At 38.7% G+C, this 25375-nt stretch overlaps 1 long non-coding RNA gene across 2 annotated transcripts in view; it reads right to left on the reverse strand.

Moving 5' to 3' along the window:
• Positions 1–17968, reverse strand: part of LOC137223443 (uncharacterized) — a 174355-nt gene extending 156387 nt beyond the window's left edge. For both annotated transcript variants that reach the window (XR_010942878.1, XR_010942877.1), the window contains exon 1: positions 17815–17968. This is a non-coding gene — a long non-coding RNA (uncharacterized lncRNA). The remainder of the gene's footprint in view (positions 1–17814) is intronic.
• Positions 17969–25375: the final 7407 nt, after the last annotated feature.

Raw genomic sequence — 25375 nt, forward strand, 5'->3', positions numbered from 1 at the left:
TGGAGAAATGAAAATAAAAACAAAGATAAACAAATGGGACTTAATTAAACTTAAAAGCTTTTGCACAGCAAAGGAAACCATAAACAAACCAAAAAGACAACCCACAGAATGGGAGAAAATATGTACAAACTGTGTGACTGACAAGGGATTAATCTCCAAAATATACAAATTGTTCATGTAGCTCAATATCAAAAAAAAAAAAATCAATAAAATGGGCAGGGCTTCCCTGGTGGCGCAGTGGTTGAGAGTCCGCCTGCCGATGCAGGGAACACAGGTTTGTGCCCCGGTCCAGGAGGGTCCCACATGCTGCAGAGTGGCTGGGCTCGTGAGTCATGGCCACTGGGCCTGCGCATCCGGAGCCTGTGTTCTGCAATGGGAGAGGCTGCAGCAGTGAGGGGCCTGCGTACCGCAAAAAAAAAAAAAAGGGGGGGGGGCAGTAGATCTAAATAGACGTTTCTTCAAAGAAGACATACAGATGGCCAAAAGCACACGAAAAGATGCTCTACACCACTAATTATTAGAGAAATGCAAATCAAAACTTCAATGAGGTATAATCTCACACCAGTCAGAATGACCATCATAAAAACTACAAATAATAAATGCTGGAGAGGGTGTGGAAAAAAGGGCACCCTCCTACACTGTTGGTGGGAATGCAAACTGGTACAGCAACTATGGAGAATAGCATGAAGGTTCCTAAAAAACTAAAAACAGAGCTACCATATGATCCTGCAATCCCACTCCTGGGCATACATCCAGAGAAAAACATAGTTTCAAAGGATACATGCACCCCATTGTTCATTGCAGCTCTGTTTACAAGAGCCAAGATGTGGAAGTAATCTAAATGTCAACTGACAGATGAATGAATAAAGAAGATGTGGTACATATATACAATGGAATATTACTCAGCCTTTAAAAAGAATGAAATAATGCCATTTGCAGCGACATGGATAGACCTAGAGATTGTCATACTAAGTGAAGTAAGTCAGATAGAGAAAAACAAATATCATATCATATTTCTTAGATGCAGAATCTAAAAAAAATGATACAAATGAACTTACATAAAACAGAAACTGACTCACAGACTTAGAGTACAAACTTATGATTACCAGGGGGGAAGAGTGGAGAGGGAGTGTTTGAATGAGAGTTTGGGATTGACATGTACACACTGCTATATTTGAAATATATAACCATCTAGGACCTAACGTATAGCACAGGGAACTCTGCAGTATAATGTGTAATAACCTAAATGGGAAAAGAACTTGAAAAAGAATGGATATATGTATATGTATAACTGGATCACTTTGTTGTACACCTGAAACTAACACAACATTGTTCATCAACTATACTCCAATATAAAATAAAAATTAAAAACCAACAAGAAAACAGTATAGAAAATATGGGCTTATGGGTTTGTTGAAATTTTTTGTAGTTTTGAAATATTTTTGAAGATTTTACACTAAACCACTTTTAATATTTTTGGATATCTTCTAAATAACAGGACTTCTAGCTGAATTGATAAGTATTTCTTTTTCTGTAAATTTTCCACTAGAAAGTGCAAAAATTAAATTTTTAGGCCTTAAAAAATAAAAAATTTTAAAAATTAAAAAAAGCAAATGCAGATTACTGTAAAAAGGAATTAGAAACTAAGAAAAATTAGGAAACTCTTTTGCCAAGACAAAAGCAGAGCTAAAGGCAATAAATAGCATATTGGATAATGCAGAAGAACAAATAATAATCTGTAAGATAGAATAATGGTAAGCACCCAATCAGAACAGCAGACAGAAAAACAAATGAAAAAAAATTAAAGCAATATAAGAGACATATGGGGTAATATAACATGTGCCAATCTATGCATAATAGGGATTCCCAAAGGAGAAGAGAGAGATAAGGAGATTGAAAATGTATTTGAAGAAATTATGGCTGAAAACCTCCCAAACCTACAGAAGGAAACAGAAAACATAGAGGGTCCCAATCAAGATGAATCCAAACAGACCTACACCAAGACATATTATAATTTAAATGACAGAAGTTAGAGAGGATTCTAAAGGCAGCAAGAGAAAAAACAAAAAGTTAATTACAAGGAAACCCCCATAAGGCTATCAGCTAATTTCTCTACAGAAATATTGCAGGCAGAAGGAAGTGGCAAGATATATTCAAAGTCCTGAAAGGGAAAAATCTGCAACCTAGAATTCTCTACCCAGCATCATTATCATTTAGAATAGAAGGAGAGATAAAGGATTTCTCAGGAAGCAAGCAAAAACTAAAAGAATACAGCAATAATAAACCTATCCTAAAAGAAATATTGAAAGGTCTTCCCTAAATAAAAAAGAATCCATAGGAAAGAGAAAATCACAATTGGAAAGTAAATCACTTAAATAAGCCCATATAGAGATTTTTTTTAAATCAAAAAAAATTTTTGTGAAAGTAATGATAACCACAATGAATAGGAAAAGGATAAACATGAAGATGTAAAAGAGGTCATCAAAATCATAAAATTTTGGGGGAAAAGTAAGAAAATGTAGATTCTTTTTTTTAGAATGTGTTTGAACACATATGACTATCAGTCTAAAGCAAATAGATACAGGAAGGGGTTAACATACTTCAAAAACAGGGTAACTGCAAATCAGGAACATACAATAGATTCACAAAAACCAAAAAGAAGAGAACAAGGGCATAAAAAAAGAAAATCATCAAACCACGAAAGGAAAAACAAAAAGAAAAAAACAAGAAAAATAAAATATCAAGTGGAAAAAAGGTTTAAAATGGTAATACACACATATGTATCAATAATTACATTAAATGATAATGGGCTAAATGCTTCAATCCAAAGGCATAGAGTGGCAGATTGGATTAAAAAAAAAAAAAGCCTACAATATGCTGCCTACAAGAGACCCACTTTAGGGCAAAGAACACACATAGACTGAAAGTGAGTGGATGGAAAAAGGTATTTCATGCAAATGGAAATGAAAAGAAAGAGGGGGTCACAGTACTCACATCAGACAAAATGGACTTTAAAACAATGTCCATAAAGAAACATAAAGAAGGACACTATATAATGATAAAAGAATCAATACAAGAAGAGGATATTACAATTACCAATATATATGCACCCAATATAGGAGCACCCAAATGCATAAAACAAATACTAACAGACATAAAGGGAGAAATGGATGGGAATAAAAAAATACTAGAATACATTAACACCTCACTCATATCAATGGACAGATCTTTTAGACAGAAAATCAGTAAGGTAATAGGGATCCTAGATGATATAATAGGTAGTTAGGTTTAATTGATATTTTCAGGACATTACATCCAAAAAAACCAGAATACACATTCTTTTCAAGTGCATATGAAACATTCTCTAGGATTGACCACATAACTAGGGCACAGAACAAGCCTCAACAAATTTAAGAATATAGAAATTATTTCAAGCATCTTTTCTGACCACAAAGGCATGAAACTAGAAATCAACCACAGAAAAAGAAATAAGGAAAAAGGGATTACTGAAAAACCAATGCATCAACAAAGAAATCAGAGGAAATTTAAAAATACCTTGAGACAAATGACAATGTAAACACAACCATACAAAATATAGGGATGCAGCAAAAGAAGTTCTTAGAAGGAAGTTCATAGTAATACAGGCCTTCCTCAAAATACAAGAAAAATCTCAAATAAACAACCTAAACTACAACCTAAATAATTAGAAAAAGAAGAACAAACAAAACCTAAAGTCAGCAGAAGGAAGGATAATAAAGATCAGAGAGTAAATAAATAAGATAGAGATTAAAAATAGTAAAAATCAATATAATCAAGAACTGGTTCTTTGAAAGATTAAACAAGATTGACAAACCTCTGGCTAGCCTCACCAGGAAGAAAAGAGAGAGGACCCAAATAAACAAAATAAGAAATGAAAAATGAGAAATAATAACTGATACTGCAGAAATACTAAAAATCCATAAGAGAATACTATGAACAGCTATATGTCAACAAATTTGACAACCTGGAAAAGATGAACAAGTTTCTAGAAACATAGAGCCCACCAAAACTGAATCAAGAAGAAATAGAGGGCTTCCCTGGTGGTGCAGTGGTTAAGAATCTGCCTGCCAATGCAGGGGACACGGGTTCGAGCCCTGGTCCAGGAAGATCCCACATGCCGTGGAGCAACTAAGCCTGTGCACCACAACTGCTGAGCCTGTGATCTAGAGCCTGCAAGCCGCAACTACTGAAGCCTGTACATCTAGAGCCTGTGCTCCGCAACAAGAGAAGCCACTGCAATGGGAAGCCCATGCATCACAATGAAGAGTAGCCCCCACTCGCTGCAACTAGAGAAAGCCCGTGTGCAGCAATGAAGACCCAACACAGCCAAAAATAAAAATAAGTAAATTTATAAAAAAAAAAAAAGAAATAGATATGAACAGACCAATGACCTGAAGTGAAATAGAATCTGTAATTTAAAAAAACCTCTACAAACAAAAGTACAGAACCCAATGGCTTCACAGGAAATTCTACCAAACAAAGAATTTATACCGATCCTTCTCAAACTCTTCCAAATGATTGAAGAGGAGGGGAACACTCTCAAAGACATTCTTTGAAGCCACCAAGACCCTGATACCAAAACCAGACAAAGATACTACCAAAAAAGTAATTATAGGCCAATATCTTTGATGAATATAGATGTAAAAATTCTCAACAAAATATTAGCAAACTGAATCCGACAATACATAAAAAGATCATACACCACAACCAAGTTAGATTCATCCCAGGGTCATGAGGATGGTTCAACATATGCAAATCAATCAATGTGATGCACCATAACAACAAAAGAAGAGACAAAATCCACATGATCATCTCAATAGATGCAGAAAAAGCATTTGCTAAAATTCAACATCTTTCATGCTAAAAACTATTACCAAATTGGATAGAGAGGGAACATAACTCAATATAATATAAGTTATTTATGAGAAGCCAATATAATACTCAAAGGTGAAAAGCTGAAAGCCTTCCTGCTAAAATCTGGAACAAGAGAAGGATGCCCACTCTCACCACTTCTATTCAATATGGAATTGGAAGCCCTAGTCACAGTCATCAGACAAGAAATAAAAGGTATCCAAATTGGAAGGGAAGAAGTAAAATTGTCATTATATGCAGATAACATGATACTATATATAGAAAACTCTAAAGACTCAACACAAAAACTATTAGAACTGATAAGTGAATTCAGCAAGGTAGCAGGATACAAGATTAACATACAGACATCAGTTGCATTTCTTTATACTAACAATAAAATACCAGAAAGGGAATGTAAAAAAAATAATCCCTTTAAAAACCACATGCAAAAAAGTAAAACACTTAGGAATAATCCTGACCAAGGAGGTAAAAGACTTATATGCTGAGAACTACAAAACATCAATAAAGGAAACTGAAGATGATTCATAGAAATGGAAAGACATCCGTGCTCTTGGATTGGAAGAAATAATATTGTCAAAATGGCCATACCACTCAAAGTAATCTACAGATTTAATGCAATCCCTATCAAGTTACCCATGACATTTTTCACAGAAATAGAACAAAAATTCTAAAATTTATGTGGAAACATAAAAGACTCAGAATTGCCAAAATAATCCTGAGACATAGAATGAAGCAGGAGACATAACCCTCCCAGACTTCAAACAATACTACAAAGCTACAGTAATCAAAATAGCATGGTATTGGCACAAAAAGAGAGATATGGATCAATGGAACAGAATAGAAAGCTTAGAAATAAACCCATGCATCTATGGTCAATTAATCTTTGACAAAGGAGGCAACAATATACAATGGAGGAAAGACAGTCTCTTCAGCAAGTAGTGCTAGGAAAGTTGGAAAGACACATGTAAATCAACGAATTTACAACACACCATCACACCATACAAAAAAATAAACTCAAAATGGCTTAAAGACTTAAATATAAGATATGACACCATAAAACTCCTAGAAGAGAACATAGTCAAAACATTCTCTCATATAAATCATACCAATGTTTTCTTAAGTCTCGCAAGGCTATAGAAATAAAAAATAATAATAAACAAATGGGACCTCATCAAACTTACAAGCTTTTGTACAGCAAGGGAAGCCACAAACAAAATGAAAAGACAACCTACAGACTGGGAGAAAATATCTGCAAATGATGCAACTGACAAGGGGTTAATTTCCCAATCATACAGACAGCTCATACAACTCAATAACAAAAAAACACAAGACACCCAGGTGGCCAGTGGTGAGGAGCCTGAGTGGGAGGCCTCCCCAGGGCCTCACCCAGCTGCCTGGCAGCCCAGGAGAAGGAGGAAGGAGGAAGGAGGATGGAGGCTCACAGGTGTGGCAGCCCCTGCCCAAAGTGGGGAGCACTACTTGAGACTCCTGGGAGTGGCTGCATGCAGCACCTGGTGGCTGCTGACTTTGCTGCTGGAGCACACCTGCCCACCAGTGGGTCCTGAAGTCTAGGCCACCTGCTGACTGCTGGACTGCCATGCACTTTTCTTGTTCTTCCTGGTGGTGATGTGGGGAGGCTGCTTGAAGCCACCAAAGTCCAGGTGCACAAGATCCAGCAGCTCATCGAAGATGTTCTGGAAATTCTCCCCAGCAGGCAGGTACAGGAAGCTCTTGGAATACTGGGCTGAGGAGATCACACCCTGTCTAAACTTCCCTGAGTGGCTCGAACTTGCACTTGCTGAAGTGGGCCTTGTTGATTGGCAGGAAGTCCTTGGTGGACTGAACGAGCTGCATGTCCCTCTCCCAAAAGCTCTCTGGATCAAGTATCTTCCATTGAATATTTCTATCTCTGAGAACCAGTCCACTGCACTGTGTGGGTGACAGGATCTTGGTGCTCTGGCTGGGTGTCAGGCCTGAGCCTCAGAGGTGGGAGAGCCGAGTTCAGGACACTGGACCACGAGAGATCTCCAGGCCCAACGTAATATCAATCAGCGAGAGTTCTCCCAGAGATCTCCGTCTCGACGCTAAGACCCAACTCCACTCAACGACCAGCAAGCTCCAGTGCTGGACACCCCATGAAAAACAACTAGCAAGACAAGAACACAACGACACCTATTAGCAGAGAGGCTGCCTAAAATCACAAGAAGTTCACAGACACCCCAAAACACACCACCAGACACGGATCTGCCCAGCAGAAAGAAAAGGTCCAGCCCCACCCACCAGAACACAGGCACCAGTCCCCCACACCAGGAAGCATACACAACCCACTGAACCAACTTTACCCACTGGGAGCAGACACCAAAAACAACAGGAACTATGAACCTGCAGCCTGCAAAAAGGAGACCCCAAACACAGTAAGTTAAGCAAAATGGGAAGACAGAGAAATATGCAGCAGATGAAGGAGCAAGAAAAACCTACCAGACCAAACAAATGAAGAGGAAATAGGCAGTCTACCTGAATAAGAATTCAGAGTAATAATAATAAAGATGATCCAAAATCTTGGAAACAGAATGAAGAAAATACAAGAAATGTTTAAAAGCTACCTAGAAGAACTAAAAAGCAAACAAACAATGATGAACAACACAATAAATGAAATTAAAAATTCTCTAGAAGGAATCAATAGCAGAATAACTGAGGCAGAAGAACAGATAAGTGACTTGGAAGATAAAAGAATGGAAAAAACTACTGCAGAGCAGAATAAAGAAAAAAAAATGAAAAGAATTGAGGACAGTTTCAGAGATGCCTGGGACAACATTAAACATACCAACATTCGAATTACAGGGGTCCCAGAAGAATAAGAGAAAAAGAAAGTGACTGAGAAAATATCTGAAGAGATTATAGTTGAAAACTTCCCTAATATGGGAAAGGAAATTGTCAATCAAGTCCAGGAAGCACAGAGAGTCCCATGCAGGATAAATTCAAGGAGAAAAAGCCAAGATGCATATTAATCAAACTATCAAAAGTTAAATACAAAGAAAAAACATTAAAAGCAGCAAGGGAAAAGCAAAAAATAACATACAAGGGAATCCCCATAAGGTTAATGGCTGATCTTTCAGCAGAAACTCTGCAAAACACAAGGGTGTGGCAGGACATATTTAAAGTGATGAAAGGGAAAAACCTACAACCAGGATTATTCTACCCAGCAAGAGTCTCATTCAGATTCGACAGAGAAATTAAAACCAAAAGCTAAGAGAATTCAGCACCACCAAATGAGCTTTACAACAAATGCTAAAGGAACTTCTCTAGGCAGGAAACACGAGAGAAGGAAAAGACATAAAATAACAAACCCAAAACAATTAAGAAAATGGTAATAGGAACAGATATATTGATAATTATCTTAAATGTAAATGGACTAAATGCTCCCACCAAAAGACACAGACTGGCTGAATAGATACAAAAACAAGACCAGTGTATATGCTGTCTACAAGAGACCAATTCAGATCTAGGGACACATACAGACTGAAAGCGAGGGGATGGAGAAAGATAGTCCATGCAAATGGAAATCAAAAGAAAGCTGGAGTAGCAATTCTCATATCAGACAAAATAGACTTTAAAATACTGTTACAAGAGACACAGGAAGACACTACATAATGATCAAGGGATCAATCCAAGAAGAAGGTATAACAATTGTAAATATTTATGCACCCAACAGAGGAGCACCTCAATACATAAAGCAAATGCTAACAGCCATAAAAGCGGAAATCGACAGTAACACAATCATAGTAGGGGACTTTAACACCCCACTTCCACCAATGGACTGACCATTCAAAATGAAAATAAATAAGGAAACACAAGCTTTAAATGACACATTAAACAAGATGGACTTAATTGATATTTATAGGACATTCCATCCAAAAAGAGAATACGCTTTCTTCTCAAGTGCTCATTAACATTCTCCAGACTCGATCATATCTTGGGTCACAAATCAAGCCTTGGTAAATTTAAGAAAATTAAAATCATATCAAGTACCATTTCTGACCACAATGCTATGAGACTAGATATCAATTACAGGAAAAAAACTGTAAAAAATACAAACACATGGAGGCTAAACAATACACTACTAAATAACCAAGAGATCACTGAAGAAATCAAATAGGAAATCAAAAAACAACTAGAAACAAATGACAATGAAAACACAACGGCCCGAAACCTACTGGATGCAGCAGAAGCAGTTCTAAGAGGGAAGTTTATAGCAATACAATCCTACCTCAAGAAACAAGAAAAGTCTCACGAAAACAACCTAACCTTACACCTAAAGCAATTAGAGAAAGAACAAAAAAACCACAAAGTTAACAGAAGGAAAGAAGTCATAAAGATCAGATCAGAAATAAATGAAAAAGAAATGAAGAAAATGATAGCAAAGATGAATAAAACTAAAAGCTGGTTCTTTGAGAAGATAAACAAAATTGATAAACCATTAGCCAGACTCATCAAGAAAAAAATGGAGAAGACTCAAATCAACAGAATTATAAATAAAAAAGTAGAAGTAAAAACTGACACTGCAGAAATACAAAGGATCATGAAAGGTTACTACAAGCCACTATATGTCAATAAAATGGACAACCAGGAAGAAATAGACTAATTCTTAGAAAAGCACAACCTCCCAAGACTGAACCAGGAAGAAACAGAAAATATAAACAGACAAATCACAAGCACTGAAATTGAAATTGTGATTAAAAATCTTGCAACAAACAAAAACAAAGGACCAGATGGCTTCAGAGGCAAATTGTATCAAACATTTAGAGAAGAGCTAACACCTATCCTTCTCAAACTCTTCCAAAATATAGCAGAGGGAGGAACACTCCCAAACTCATTCTATGAGGCCACCATCATCCTGATACCAAAACCAGACAAAGATGTCACAAAAAGAAAACTATAGGCCAATATCACTAATGAACACAGTTGTGAAAATCCTCAAAAAAATAGAAGCGAACAGAATCCAGCAGCACATTAAAAGGATCATACACCATGATCAAGTGGGGTTTACCCCAGGAATTCAAGGATTCTTCAGTATATGCAAATCAACAAATGCGATACACCATATTAACAAATTGAAGGATAAAAAACATATGATAGTCTCAATAGATGCAGAAAAAGCTTTCGACAGAATTCAACACCAATTTATGATAAAAACTCTTCAGAAGTAGGCATAGAGGGAACTTACCTCAGCATAATAATGACAAATATGACAAACCCACAGCCAACATCGTTCTCTATGGTGAAAAACAGAAACCATTTCCACTAAGATCAGGAACAAGACAAGGTTGTCCACTCTCACCACAATTATTTAACATAGTTTTGGAAGTTTTAGCCACAGCAATCAGAGAAGAAAAAGAAGTAAAATGAATCTGAATCAGAAAAGAAGAAGTAAAATTGTCACTGTTTGCAGATGACATGACACTATACATGGAGAATCCTAAAGATGCTACCAGAAAACTACTAGGGCTAATCAATGAATTTGGTAAAGTAGCAGGACACAAAATTAATGCACAGAAATCTCATGCATTCCTATACACTAATGATGAAATATGTGAACGAGAAATTAAGGATACACTCCCATTTACCACTGCAACAAAAAGAATAAAATACCTAGGAATAGACCTACCTTAGGAGACAAAAGACCTGTATACAGAAAACTATGACACTGATGAAAGAAATTAAAGATGATACAAACAGATGGAGAAATATACCATGTTCTTGGATTGGAGGAATCAATATTGTGAAAATGACTATACTACCCAAAGCAATCTAGAGATTCAATGCAATTCCTATCAAACTACCAATGACAATTTTCACAGAACTATAACAAAAAATTTCACAATTTGTATGGAAACACAAAAGACCCCAAATAGCCAACACAATATTGAGAAAGAAAAATGGAGCTGGAGGAATCAGACTCCCTGACTTCAGACTATACTACAAAGCTATAGTAATCAAGACAGTATGGTACTGGCACAAAAACAGAAATGTAGATCAATGGAACAGGATAGAAAGCCCAGAGATAAACCCATGCACATATGGTCACTTTATCTTTGATAAAGGAGGCAAGAATATACAGTGAAGAAAAGACAGCCTCTTCAATAAGCGGTGCTGGGAAAACTGGACAGCTACATGTAAAAGAATGAAATTAGAACACTCCCTAACACCATACACAAAAATAAACTCAAAATGGATTAGAGACCTAAATGTAAGACTGGATACTATAAAAACTCTTACAGGAAAACATAGAAGGACACTCTTTGACAAAACTCACAGCAGGATCTTTTTTGACCCAACTCCTAGAGAAATGGAAATAAAAACAAAAATAAACAAATGGGACCTAATGGAACTTAAAAGCTTTTGCACAGCAAAGGAAACCATAAACCAGACTAAAAGACAACCCTCAGAATGGGAGAAAATATTTGCAAAAGAAGCAACTGACAAAGGATTAATCTCTAAACTTTACAAGCAGCTCATGCAGCTCAATATCAAAAAACAAACAACCCAATCCAAAAGTGGGCAGAAGATCTAAATAGACATTTCTCCAAAGAAGATATACAGATTGCCAACAAACACATGAAAGGATGCTCAACATCACTAATTATTAGAGAAATGCAAGTCAAAACTGCAATGAGGTATCACCTCACACTGCTCAGAATGGCCATCATCAAAAAATCTACAAACAATAAATGCTGGAGAGGGTGTGGAGAAAAGGGAACCCTCTTGCACTGTTGGTGGGAATGTAACTTGATACAGCCACTATGGAGAACAGTATGGATGTTCCTTAAAAAGCTAAAAATAGAACTACCATATGACCCCACAATCCCACTGCTGGGCATATACCCTGAGAAAACTATAATTAAAAAAGAGTCATGTACCACAATGTTCATTGAAGCACTATTTACAATAGCTGGGATATGGAAGCAACTTAAGTGTCCATCTACAGGTGAATGGATAAAGAAGATGTGGCACATATATACAATGGAATATTACTCAGCCATAAAAGGAAATGAAATTGAGTTATTTGTAGTGAGGTGGATGGACCTAGAGTCTGTCATACAGAGTGAAGTCAGAAAGCGAAAAAAAAAATACCATATGCTAACACATATATACGGAATAAAAAAAAAAAAAGTTCTGAAGAACCTAGGGGCAGGACAGGAATAAAGATGCAGACTTAGAGAATGGACTTGAGGACATGGGGAAGGGGAAGCTGGGAAGAAGTGAGAGAGTGGCATTGACATATATACACTACCAAATGTAAAATAGATAGTTATTGGGAAGAAGCCACATATCACAGAGAGGTCATCTCAGTGCTTTGTGACCACTTAGAGTGGTGGGATAGGGAGGGTGGGAGGGAGATGCAAGTGGGAGGGGATATGGGGATATATGTATACATATAGCTACTTCACTTTGTTATACAGCAGAAACTAACACAACCATGTAAAGCAATTATACTCCAATAAAGGTGTCAAAAAAAAAAACAAACCAAAAATAAAACTACCATATGACCCAGCAATTCTACTCCTGTGTATATATGTCCAAAAAAATAAAAACACTAATTCAAAAATATATATGCACCCCAATGTTCATAGCAGCATTATTTACAAATTGTTAAAATGTGGAAGCAGCCTAAGTGTCCATCAACAGATGAAAGGATAAAGAGGATGTGATATATATCACACACACACAACGGAATACTATTCATCCTTTAAAAAGAATGAAATTTTGCCATTTGCAGCAAAATGGATGAATTTGGAGGGTATTATGCTAAGTGAAATAAGTCAAACAGAAAAGACAACTACTGTATGATATCACTTATATGTGGAATCTAAAAAATACAACAAACTAGTGAATATAGCAAAAAAGAAGCAGACTCACAGATATAGAGAACAAACTAGTGGTTACCCTTGGGGAGAACGGGGTGGGCAAAATAGGAGTGGAGGAATGGGAAGTTTAAACTATTGGGAGTAAGATAGGCTACAAGGATGTATTGTACAACATGGGGAATACGGTCAATATTTTGTAATAACTATAAATGGAGTGAAACCTTTAAAAATTGTATAAAAATTAAAAATAAGAGGAAAAAACAAGTTCTATTGCAAATATTTTTCCACTATATTATTTTAGTAATAGAAATGCATACCATTCTCTAAGGAAGAAGAGGAGTGTGTAAATTTAGGATGATGAGAGTTTGCTTGGAACTTAGAAACAGGGTTAGGAGCATAATAGAAAACAGATTGTGTTGCATGTTTCTGCTGTACTTCCAGTGGTGCAGGAGCCCAGTACTTACCACAGGCAAGAAAACAGACAATGGATAATGATCTAAAAGGGAAATTTGGGGTCTAGGAAATAATATTTAATGGGATGGGTTAGGCAATCTAAGTAGCACAGCCAGATTCCTCAAACTTTCAGTCCACTTTGCGATAAACTCAGTAGGTCGATTGGCATTATTGCCTTGAAATCTACCCAAAGCTTCATTCATAGCTCAAACTCGACAATTCACTCTGTGCTTTTTTTTTTTTTTTGAACAAAATAAGGTAAATTTTGAGCTGTATTAATATGATCTCCGGGCTTCCCTGGTGGCGCAGTGGTTGAGAGTCCGCCTGCCGACGCAGGGAACACGGGTTCGTGCCCCATTCCGGGAGGATCCCACATGCCGCGGAGCGGCTGGGCCTGTGAGCCGTGGCCGCTGAGCCTGCGCGTCCGGAGCCTGTGCTCCGCAACGGGAGAGGCCACAAGAGTGAGACCCGCGTACCGCAAAAAAAGAAAAAAAAAAAAAAATATATATATATATATATATATATATATGATCTTCATTTTTAAGTGTTTTAACACAAATATACTTTGCAAGTCTAGCTGTAAAGAGAACAGCAGGGGAAGAGAGAGGAGGTACAGTCTGTAGCAATAGGGTTCTAGGCCAAATGCTCTTCAGGAAAGATCCCGAGAAATCCTGGGAGGGGTGTCAAAGTCTTATGACACTTGCACACATTAAAAAGGATAAAAACTTAAAATCCCAAGTGGGAGGGTGTCAGCTGTTTATGCCACTCAGGATGCACGGTGCTGGCATACATTCCTTTTTTCCCGCTCTGGGCAGGTACAGCCAGAGGAGCTCCTTAGAGTCATCCTTTTACCATGATGATGCCATGTAGAAACTGGCTGAGGGTCAACAGTGTTTTGCTGAGAGAGTCCAGCTTAGAGAGTCACTGGCCCATCAAAGATAGAGCTTGTAACCAGTTAGCCAGAGCACTTTGGGGGCAGAGTGTCACTGGATAGCTTCTTTGAGTCCATGCTGCAGATACGGTGAATTTGGGCTTCAGCTTCTATGTGATATAGAAATACTAGCCCCTGCTTTTCTGGTAAGTGGCCTGAGATGACCTCTAAAAATGGTTTGCTATTCACTTGACCCAGAAAACCCCACAATATCATGTAAGTCAAGAGGTTCAAATCTTCATGTTCACTTTAAGAACACTCGTGAAACTGCCCAGGCCATTAAGGGTATGCAGAGCAGAAAAGCTACCAAGTATCTGAAGGATGTCACTTTACAGAAGCAGTGTGTGCCATTCCTTTGTCACAGTGGTCGAGTTGGTAGGTGTACCCAGGCCAAACAGTGGGGCTGGATGCAGGGTCGGTGACCCCAAAAAATTCCTGAATTTTTACTGCACATGCTCAAAGATGCAGAGAGTAATGCTGAACTTAAGGGCTTAGATGTAGATTCTCTGGTCATTGAGCGGAGCGTACCCAGGTGAACAGAATCCCCGAGATGCAGCACAGGACTTACAGAGCTCGTGGTCAGATCAACCCATACACGAGCTCTCCCTGCCACAGTGAGATGATCCTTACTGAAAAAGAACAGATTGTTCCTAAACCAGAAAAGGGGGTTGCACAGAAGAAAAACATAACCCAGAAGAAACCGAAGAAACAAAAAACTTATGGCCTGGGAATAAATGCCACAAAAAAATAAATGCAAATAAAACTAAAAAAAAAGAAATACTGGCCCCTTAGGACTGTGTGGCCATTCATTTTTCCTTGTGGCCAGCACTGACCGAGACCCATAATTGAAAGAGCTGTCTCTGCCCTGAGCATTGCCAACCCCAGAATATCCGAGCATAGGCTTCTGCAATTTCATGTCTCTTCTCCAGACTGTAAAAAAGCTGAATAATACACATAAAAACCAAACAAACAAACTAGCAAACCAACCAACCAGCCAAACAAATACAAACACTGGGCAGAGTTTTGAGGATGAATGGTTGAATCTCATGTGCTGTTGGGTATTCTTGACATCCAAGGAAGTTTATTTACATCCTATTTCCTGATATGAGAGTAATAGACAAATGATGCCCTCAGATTCTTAAATTGCATCCTGTCTGTCATCCTGATACCCTCTAAGTGGGTGTTATAACACAGTGCTCATTCAGGTAGAGATAATCCCAGCAAAACACGTTTCCAAAAGAAGTATGGCTTATCTTATTTTCTGTACATCTGTATGCCAGAGTTGGGACTTTGATTATCAGATAGACACCTGATCCAGGAACATGACTACACATAATAAAGTCAGAAGGGAATTTCTAATTTGAGATTTGATGAAGCTTTACTTATTTCAGAAGCATTTCTATAGCAGTGTGAAGGCACTCTTCTAGGTGGTCTACAAATATGAATTCTTTTAATCTGCATAACAGCTTTTTGAGAGAAGGTACTTTTATGGACTCTATTTTACAGATGAAAAAACTGCCCAAGCTTCCCCTGTGAGTACATGGCAGAGCCAGGATTCAAACCTGGGAAGTCTGAATCAGTCGTGTTGTGCTGTGCTTTGCCGTGCTACCTCTCATATGGACTTGCTGAGACTGACTGTAAATTTATCCTGTGATGGGAATTATACACATTTAAGCATACATGGGCTATATAAGAAGGGTATATGGTAGGTGTGGATGGTCTCTGTGTCTTCACTCAAAAACTATCCATTGCCTTTGACCAGTGCAGCTAAAGGACTCTTCCCTTACATCCTATGCAGTTCAGAGTTCCTGATACAAATCATAGAGAACTTCTATGCCTTTGTTTATTGTTCCAAATTTAGTCTTTAAGCAGCATGCAATTAATTTCTTCAGAAAATGTTGTTTCCTTCCAAAACACTGCACAAAATTCTGGCTGCCTGCCTTGCTTACCAACCTCAGGAATTTTACAGCTCCCAAACTCTCTAATCTGAATACCCCCGGGTCTGCAGTGATCTTGTGGCTGTGGTCTTTCTGCAATCACCGGATTCTGCCTTTCTAACAGGCGACACACACTTTAACCTCCCTTCGGCCCAAAGAACTATCTGCTACTCAGACTCTGAAATAAAAACTGATTTCTCATTCTATGATACTCTGGCATTTCCTGGAAAATGTAGCATCAGTTACCATTTTTGTACTAGTGCCCCAGAAGTGGCCCTGGGGGAAAATCCCTGTTTAAACCAGTAGCATGTGGGCTACACTGTCCTGGGAACATCAGCAATTCTGTGTTACCCTCATCATAAACAAATCCACAGGAATAATAAAAGCTTCTGAGTATAGTCTTTGCATGAGTTCATACACCATCCTGAGGACAGAGGCCTTTTTCCCCTTGCGGCTCCCTTGATAAAGCACCTGCTCAAATGATCCCTTGCTCCATTGATTTGGCAATTATTTATTGTTTTTCACAGTGTTTACGGCGTTTCTCATAGTACTAGAATTATGTAATACATAAAACAAGTATTATGAACTCAGTGCAAGTACCTCCCAAATTGGGTCACAAAGCTGATTCTTTTCAGTTGGTTTTATATCTGCAGTTTGGTTAGCTGTCATTAGACTCATTTATTATAAAATGACCTATTTAATTAAATGAAACTCATTACTTAAAGCAAGGGAGTCATTATTTACATTAATGATTCTCAAACGTAATTATCCGTTACAATCATCTAGGGAGCTTCCATTATATAATAACTCGGGGTGGGATCCAGGTGTCATACATCTTAAAGTGCTCCAGGAGATTCCAACATTTAGCTAAGTTTGGGAACTACTGATTTACAGGGAGATTTAACATTTTTTATATTATTTAATTAGACTCATAATAATTGAAAACACTTGTGATATTGTACCTGCTACGTACCAGGCACTGCTGTAAGCATTTTATGACTATAAACTCACCTAATTTTCCCTATGACCCTATGGTACTATTGTTATCTCCATGTTACAGCTGATGGAAATAAGGGACAGAAATTAAGTGACTTATCCAAAGTCACTCTCGTTGATGGAACATGATTTTTGTGCCATCAGTTTGGCTCATAACCATTATTCTGCCTATTAAATGTTTATGCTTTTAAATAGAGTAGCTGCAGCAGCGGTGGCAGCAGGCACTCAGAGGCACTTTTAAGTGCTTTGTATGAAGTAATACGTTGATAATAATGCAAAACTTCCTAAATGCCAGCTCCTATTTGTAACTGCTTAATCTAATTCTATTTTTAATTGTTCTGCATTCAGACGAACCTCTTTTCCAATGTTATACAACTGAAATTAAGCCATATACTATGTACCAGGAACTTAAGCTTAAAACCCTTTGTTAACAATGTGCTATGAAAATCTCAATGTAACTGTCTTCCCTTCATTCTCTTAAAAAAGTGATTCTCCCCTCCCCAAATGAACAAACACACCTCTTTTGCTCTTGCCTGCAGCCGCATCATTACAGAACGTGTAAAGTCCTCCCTGGTAGCCCTCTCCTGTGTTGCAGGCATTCTTACCCCATGCTAACTGCCTTCCCAACATTCCTTGTTTACCCCCTTTCAGCGTTTCTGACAGCCAAGTTCAGCACAGAAAAACATAGCTCAGGGGCCCGCAAGATCCAGGGAGAACTCACCTTTCTCTGATGTGCAGTGGGAGGGAGAGAGGGGCTCTTCCAGCCTTAGGCCTTAGGAAGGGGGCCCTCTGATTGCCCCCTTCTCCTTGGATCTATTTCCAGTCTGCCTCGCGATAACCGGCGGGGCTTGCGCATAAGAGGTCCTGCAGCTGGAGCCACTTAACTGTAGCTGCCGCCAGCTGAGCCTGGCTGGGGGCCCTGAACTCTTCCTTCATGAAAGGCGCCACGTCAGCTTAAGTTGGCCATACATAGCCGTTGATGTAGTCTGACTTTTAGTCCACTCTCAAATAGGCTGTTGACTTACTTCTGTGGTCATATCCTTCTTTATATCTTAGTTTTAAGAATGTGTCTCTGTTTTTCTCTTGCCCACGCTCACCTTCACCTTGCAGCCTCTGATGCAGGCCCCGACCTGAGATAATCACCCTTTCTTATTCCCTTTCATCCCTCTGGGGTCTGTAGTTCAAGCTCCAAGTATCTGCCCAGCCTAAGCCGGCCGCCTGCTGCTGTATCTTGCTGATATCCACAGTCTGATTTCATGGCCTTAGGACTGTTGCCAGGCCTCTTGAAATCCGTTTGTCAATCTTCCTGTATGTTCTTTGCTTTATTGTCAATAACTGCTGAGACTTGTCCCAGTGACCTTCTCTGCGCCTGCGGTTTTGATGTGTTTCTGATTATTGGTTTTTTCTAGTCTGACCCACCGCAAGTGCCATTTGAGCTGAGGTTTGACAGCCTTCGCTCCACTGGAGCCGGGGTTTATGATAAATTCTTTATATGCACATGGAATTTTGTTTTTACTGAGCTATGTCACAGGCTTCTAGCAGTTTGCCCCACCTGTCTCAGGATGGCTGGCACAGATCTTTCCTTTATTAAAGGGGCCAGGTCCTTTTTAGTAAAACATTTAAAAAACACATTTACACAGGGCATACCTGTAAGCAGGTGCACAGAAGTTTCTTAGGGTATCACTGGGCATCATTCTTTCCCATGTCCTCCGCATCCCTCATCCACTTCTGCCATCACTGACCAGCCTCTACCCGGTCTCTTTCTTCCCTCTATCCCTGCACGCCCCTCCTCATATCCCTCAACGGTCGGTTTCAATACCCATTCTTCAGGCTGTGGCTTCATATTAGAGTCACCTGAGTCACTTTTAAATTAAACTAGAGTCTCTTCAGGTGGGACCTGGGCATTGGTGATGTTAAAGGCTCCTCAGATGATTTTAATGTGCCTCCAAACCTGAGAACTTCTGACTTAGGAAAATTTAGGCTTTGCTCTTTTCTAGGAAGGGCAAGAGGCTCTGCCACCCAGAATTATGCTCTATCTAACCTATCATTTTACTCCTAATATATAACACAGCATGTGGCATATCTTGGGGAGAATGTGTGCTTAATGAATAAATAAAGGACATTCTGAAATGTGTCTACAAATTTTTCCTAAGGCTGGACGCTATGATTTCTATCCACTAAACTCAACTGGCTAGAAAATTTAAACAAATACATTCCAAGCATGTTCTCATCCTATTATAAAAATTTTAGATTTTGACATTCCTGATCACTCTACATCTTAAAATTCAAAATATTTCCCCTGTTTTTATATATACACTCATTGTAGGAAAAAATGGAAAATACTTCTAATCAAAACAAAGTAACTAAAAAGCATCTGTACTTATACCACCACCGCTAACCTTTATCATCTCTCCATTTACTATGACCACACATTATTGCATATATTAAATTGAATCGTACCTTATTCCTTCAGCAATATATTGTGTAAAATCTTAGTCTTATTAAAAGGTAACTTGTAGACAAGTCAGCTAAACATTAGGGAGGTTAAAACTTAAATGTAAAAGCCCCCTAGAAGGACCCTAAGACCTTTCTAACACTCAGCTACAATATCTTCCTTGTGTTCTATTGTTAGTCAAAGCCTTTAATGACATTTGTGTTTGAAAAAAATGAATCTTAGGAGACTGTGAAATAGAGAAAGTTACCCTATATAGAGGCACAAAGAAAAGCTTCCCTGGTGGTGCAGTGGTGGAGAGTCTGCCTGCCGATGCAGGGGACACGGGTTCGTGCCCTGGTCCGGGAGGATCCCACACGCCGCGGAGCGGCTGGGCCCGTGAGCCATGGCCGCTGAGCCTGCGCGTCCGGAGCCTGTGCTCCGCAACAGGAGAGGCCACAACAGTGAGAGGCCTGCGTATCACAAAAAAAGTAAAGCATTTTAATAAAAATGAAAGCATTTCCCGAGGGTTTTGAATGTTAAACTCATTATTTTAAACCTATGCTTGCTTTTTCATTTTCACACTAGAAAATCACAATAACTAATGTTTATCAACCACTTTTTGTTAGGCACCATGCTAAACAATTTACATGAATTATTTTGCTTACTGCTCACAATAGAACGGTTAAGTAGGTATTACAATCCCCAGGTTATAATCAAGGAAACTGAGGCCTAGACAGGTTAAAAAAAAAAGTCATCTGGAACTTCCTCGGTGACACAGTGGATAAGAATCCGCCTACCGATGCAGGGGACATGGGTTTGATCCCTGGTCTGGGAAGATCCCACATGCCGCAGAGAAACTAAGCCCATGCACCACAACTACTGAGCCTGCGCTCGAGCCCACAAGCCACAACTACTGAGCCCACATGCCACAACTACTGAAGCCTGCGTGCCTAGAGCCCGTGCTCCGTAACAGGAGAAGCCACAGCAGTGAGAAGCCCGCGCACCGCAATGAAGAGTAGCCCCCGCTCGCCACAACTAGAGAAAGCCCACGTAGCAGTGAAGACCCAATGCAGCCAAAAAACAAAACAAAAAGTCATCTGGGTTCTGCAGTTTGTGAGTGACAGAGCTGGGATTCATTCATGAACAGGGTATCTATCCCCTGACTACAGTGTTTTACCATTAGTCTAGCAACACTTAAAATAATGTAGTACTTTGACAAAACTTTTTCTTAATAAAAACCTGTGCTTATAATCTCCCTCCTTTTATTAAGTTACTCTAGAGTTTTACTGGAGCTGGCCTCAAACTTATGGTTTAAAAATCCCCATTTTCTTTCTTGGAGAAATGGAGAATTTACCCATGTCTAGTCTACACTGTTTTTCTTGGTTTTCTGATTTTCTAAAGATTCTCAGCAGTGGTTCTTCGGCCCCTTAACCCTTAATGGTTAAGTTAGTCATCCTCTTGCTTTCCGGCTATACAATCTGTTGCCAACTTCCGTGCAGAATCGGAGGGGTCCACTTGAACAGTAGGACAACGCAGCTGAGCCCCTTAACTTTCCTAGCAAATCCACTAACGTGGATATGCTGTGTCTAGAGCAATTGGATCTCTTTTCAATCAACAGCAGAGATTACCTCATTTATCTCAATTTAGAGCCATTTCCTATACAGCTCCTGTCCAAAGCCTGACAAATAGAATTGATATTCAGGGCTGCTAGTTTATGAGACATGAATAGTAATACATTCCCTAAGCTTTTTCCTATGGAATCAAATCACCAGAAAGCACCATACCTGCATTTTATTATTTTGGTTTTCCATACACATCATTTTATAGAACTATGACTTGAATTATGCCATCAGCTGGCATCGTTTGCTATGGCTACATGCAGAATGTCCACCAGTACTGAAGACACCATCCATTATGTACTTCAATGTTTCTTCTATAAAGGCTGATGTGGTAAATTACTACCCCCCGCCACCGCCCCCAAGAGTTCAGAGCCAGAAAGAGCTTGGTCTCTTCTGACATACCAGCATGCGTCCTTTCTTTTTTGAGTAATGAGAATTGCAGTACTTTATATTTTTCTCCTGGCCCTGACTCCCTTCTGGTCAGGAAGCTCGTATCTAAATATTCCACTCAGTTGCTGTAGTTCCTGTAATCTAGGTTCACTAGTATAAATACCTGCTTGGCTTCCTTCATTACCAGCTTCATGCCTCAAGCCCCTGCCTCACCATTTTTTTGTTTTGTCCTGGTAAGTTTATAGCTTTTTGCTGAGTAGTAAAGACAGCATCGGCTTAAAAGCCTGACTCACTGGAATTTTGAGAAACAGCCTAACAGTTTTTAGCTGTGTGAACTTGAGTTTCGTAATATTCTCTATGCCTCCCTTTTTCATTTATAAAATGAAAATAATAAAAGCACCTGCTCATATGGTTGTTGTGAAAATAAAATAATGCAGGTAAAGTATAGTTCAAATGATATTATTAATGCATTTCTCCTTTTATTAAAAACTGTGTTCAGGGGGCTTCCCTGGTGGCGTAGTTGTTGGGAGTCAGCCTGCTGATGCAGGGGACACGGGTTCATGCCCTGGTCCAGGAAGATCCCACAGGCCACGGAGCGGCTGGGCCCGTGAGCCATGGCCGCTGAGCCTGCACGTCCGGAGCCTGTGCTCCGCAACGGGAGAGGCCACAACAGTGAGAGGCCCGTGTACCACAAAAAAAAAAAAAAAAAAAAAAAAAGTGTTCAAATACACGTAGCATAACATTTACTATCTTAACCATTGTGAGGTGTGCAGTTTAGTAGTGTTAAGTGCATCCACATTGTTGTGCAACCGATCTCCAGAACTCTTCACAGCTTGCAAAACTGAAATGCTGTATATCCCAACAGCTCTCCATCCCCTCCTACCCCTAACTCCTGGCAACCACCTTTCTACTTTCTGTCTCAATGAATTTGCCTACTCTAGGTACCTCAGATAAGAGAAACCATACAGTATTTGTCCTTTTGTGACTGGAATTTTACATTCCTACCAACAGTGCACAAGGGTTCCAATTTATTTGCATTCTCACCAACACTTGTTATCTTGTTTTTGTTTTTTAAATAGTAGACATCCTCATGGGTGTGAGCTGGCATCTCACTGTGATTTTCAGTTGCATTCCCCTAGTGATTAGTGATGTTGAGCATCTTTTCATGTACTTGTTGGCCATTTGTATGTCTTCTTTGTAGAAATGTTTATTCAAGTATTTTGCCTATTTTTTCATCAGGTCGCTTTTTTGTTGTTGTTGAGTTGTAGGAGTTTTTAATATATTCTGGATATTAACCACTTACCAGAAATATGACTTGCAAATATTTTCTCCCATTCTATAGGCTGCTTTCACTCTGTTGATTATATCCTTTGATGCTCAGAAGTTTTAAATTTTAATGTAGCTCAGTTTATCTATTTTTACTTTTGTTGCCTGTGCTTTTCATGTCAAATCCAATAAATTATTGCCAAATCCAATGTTCTGTAGCTTTTTCTCTATGTTTTCTTCTAAGAGTTGTTTAGTTTTAGCTCTGATGTTTCAGTCTTCGATTCATTTTGAGTTAATTTTTGTATCTAAGTAAGGTCCATTGTTTTTTGCATGTGATATCCAGTTTCCCCAATACCATTTGTTGAAAAGACTGTCCTTTCCCCATTGAATGGTCTTGGCACCCATATTGAAAATTGTTTGACCATATATGTGAGGTTTTTCTTAATTTCCTTTTCAGACTGTTCATTGTTAGTGTATAAAAACATAACACAACTGGTTTTGTGGGTTGTGTTTGTATCCTGCAACTTTGCTAAATTGTTTATTTTTACAATTTTTTGTGGGATCATTAAGTGCAATTTTTAAAATATAAGTTCTTGCTAATCCTCTTTTATGGTAATTAATATGGATATAAAATATCCAATATATAAAATTATATGATCTTGTACCCAAATTAGCTCTTATATGATCTTGTACCCAAATTATATGATCTTGTACCCAAATTAGCTCTTATTTGTTCAACTTCTTGCTCTCAAACAGAAAAAAAGCCTTTCTCTCTCTCTCTGGCTCTCTGTCTCTGTTTCTTTCGTTTTCTTTTTTACCATGATCACAAACGTTAGTTTATTCTCTTCTTAGAAGTTTTTGTGTCTGTTTTGTGTGTGTGTGTGTGTGTGTGTATATATATATATATATGTTCTACCTCAACTCACACTCAGAGTTGACAGCAAAAATCATCCCAAACTTTCTGTCACTCCTGTCATACCATCAACTCTTTCCACATTGGTCAGAGTTAAAAACAAAACACCAGTTCTACCAGATACTTCTTTTTTTTTTTTTTAACATCTTTATTGGAGTATACTTGCTTTACAATGTTGTGTTAGTTTCTGCTGTATAACAAAGTGAATCAGCTATATGTATACATATATCCCCATATCCCCTCCCTCTTGCGTCTCCCTCCCACCCTCCCTATCCCACCCCTCTAGGTGGTCACAAAGCACCGAGCTGATCTCCCTGTGCAATGTGGCTGCTTCCCACTAGCTATTTTACATTTGGTGGTGTATATATGTCAGTGCAACTCTCTCACTTCATCCCAGCTTCCCCTTGCCCCTCCCCATGTCCTCAAGTCCATTCTCTATGTCAGCGTCTTTATTCCTGTCCTGCCCCTATGTATATATGGAATCTACTTCTTCCTTCTGAGTGACAAGATTCTCAGCAAAGTGAAGAAAACATTCACCATATACTATGTTTTTAGACTACTTATACTTTCAGTCAGTGTCTAGTTAATGCCCCATCTCGGACAATTTTGTAATCTTTTCTGGGAAAGACTTGATTATTACACCCTCTGACTGGCAAGATAAACTCTAGAACATTCCCATAAAGTATCTTTGCCTTTTCTTTTATTTTTTTTAATTTTTATTTATTTATTTATTTTAACAGCTTTATTGGAGTATAATTGCTTTTGCCTTTTCTTTTACCTTTATTGAAATAATTTCTCCCATGTTTCTACCTTCAGGAGTAGAAGTTCTTCATTGCTTCTCCTTCACTTGGTCAGCTTGTTTCTTTTGGAAAAGGAACCCTCTTTCACTACTGTCTTCTAGTCAGTTTTTTTTTTTTTTTTTTGGCCATGCCATGGGGCATGTGGGATCTTAGTTCACCAACCGGGGGTTGAACCCATGCCCCCTGCATTGGAAGTGTGGAGTCTTCACCACTGGACAGCCAGAGAAGTCCTCTTCCAGTCATTTTTATTGGCAACAAATATCAGAAGCCAATCCTACCTTCCCTGCCTTACCTTTTCCAGCTTCCCCTATCTCTAGCATAATCATTTCCACCTCAGCGTCTTTAGGGAGGCTGTTCCCTCAGTGTGAAATAGGTGGCCTTTCTTTCATCTCTACCCTTCCTTCTCGGCCTGGGTCACACTCTACTTTCTCTATGCAGCATTTGTGGATTTGCTCACATTTTTTGGAACATGTCTTTTTTGTGTGTGGATGTGGCACATATCACCTTGCTCTGGGCTATGAATACATGTGTCCATCTTGCCTCTCCAAGAAGATGAGAGGTTGGCAAACATTTTCTGCAAAGGGTCAGATAGTAAATATTTTCTGCTTTGAGGTCCAAACAGTCTCCGTTGCAAATATTCAACTCTGTCATTGTAGTATGAAAGAAGCCATAGACAATATGTAAACCAATGAGCATGGTTGTGTTCTGAACAAATTTTTCTGTTTTTATAGTCACTGAAATTTGAATTTCATACAATGTCCATGTGTCATGAAATATGTTCTCTTTAAGATTATTTTCAGCCATTTGAAAATGTAAAAACCATTCTTTGTTCATGGGCAGTACAAAAACAATTACTGGGC

This window comes from Pseudorca crassidens, chromosome 4 (assembly GCF_039906515.1).
Source record: "Pseudorca crassidens isolate mPseCra1 chromosome 4, mPseCra1.hap1, whole genome shotgun sequence".
Classification (NCBI taxonomy): domain Eukaryota; kingdom Metazoa; phylum Chordata; class Mammalia; order Artiodactyla; family Delphinidae; genus Pseudorca; species Pseudorca crassidens.